Source organism: Penaeus monodon, chromosome 33 (assembly GCF_015228065.2).
Source record: "Penaeus monodon isolate SGIC_2016 chromosome 33, NSTDA_Pmon_1, whole genome shotgun sequence".
Classification (NCBI taxonomy): Eukaryota; Metazoa; Arthropoda; class Malacostraca; order Decapoda; family Penaeidae; genus Penaeus; species Penaeus monodon.
Window position 1 is genome coordinate 7,869,926 of NC_051418.1, and position 1,311 is coordinate 7,871,236.

Consider the following 1,311-nt stretch of genomic DNA (forward strand, 5'->3'; position numbering starts at 1 on the left):
CTCCTCCTCCTTATTCCACTCTAAGCTATTCACCCTTTTCTTCTTTTTTATACATTACAATTTCTTTCAACTATCCTTCATTAATGAAGGTATGACTAATATAATGTTTACAATGGTAATATTGTATCATGTTTTTCCATTAATTTTACGCTCAGTTTTCTGGTATGATTTTGTATAAATACGTTTTGTATATATTTAAAATAAGCGTGGTGTTCTGTCCCTTTTTTATTTATGTTTCGTTGTATGCAAAGGACGACAGAGGGAAAGGAATATTTAGGTCTACGAAGGAAATAGAAGAGAGGGGAAGAAAATGATAAGGTCCGTGCAGGAGAAAGGCAGAGGGAAGAGAGTCGTGGGCCAATGTAATGAATTCGTGAACTTCGAAACTCCGTCGAAAGTTCCCCCGCGATGAGTAGATGCTCTGATTCCTCGTTCCATTCGACTCAAGAACTCTTTTCATTTACTCTTTATCTTTTTTTTCTTTCTTTTTTTTGAGGGGGTAATGTTTGAAAGTTTCATCTGAAAAAAATCCCTTGGGATTTTGAAGAGGAGGTACGTGCTTTGGCCTTACGAAGAGGAGGAGGGGGAGAAAAGAGAAGAAGGGGAAAAAATGATAATTCCAGCAGGGTATACAGGGACAATGGCGAAAGAGTGTGTTATTGTGCGCTCGCGTCCGGGTTGCGCTGCCCGAGGGCGCGCGTGTACACTATGGATTCTCTTCCCGCGACAAAGCTTCTTAAAGGGATGCGGCCCGGGCACTGTCGTACTTCGGTGACCCGATTGTCGCACTTCTGTTGACCTGATTGACGTCCTACGGTGACTTGAGAGCTCTCTTGACTCTTGTTTAACCTCTGTGACATGAGCATTCATTTTCCTTGGAGAAGTCTTTTATCTTAACGCAGGAGGAACATGTAAGTGCAGGGGTCATAAGTATAAAGTAAGAAAATACCAGGCAAACAACAGACACATAAATATCATAAACATACCCATTATAAATACAATTCGTAAGTCTATTAAGAGTAGCTTTTGCCGAGCTCCTGTTCTTTTATATGAAGGCTCCTCGTTCATGGCGCGACTCGTCTCTATCTTATTTCGACTTCTTGATTCAGTCTAACTTAAAGTTACCGAAGCCTTCATATAAATCGGCCTCATTTGGTAGCAGATTACAGACTTTGTGCAATGGGATGCTAAAACATTGTCAATTTAATGCAAAAACTAATCCGCAGATTTATTTGCTCCGCTTTGCAAATGTTAGTGGCTCTGTAAAGTGTCAGAGTTTAAAATATCCATATTGTAGCATTCATACTGAAA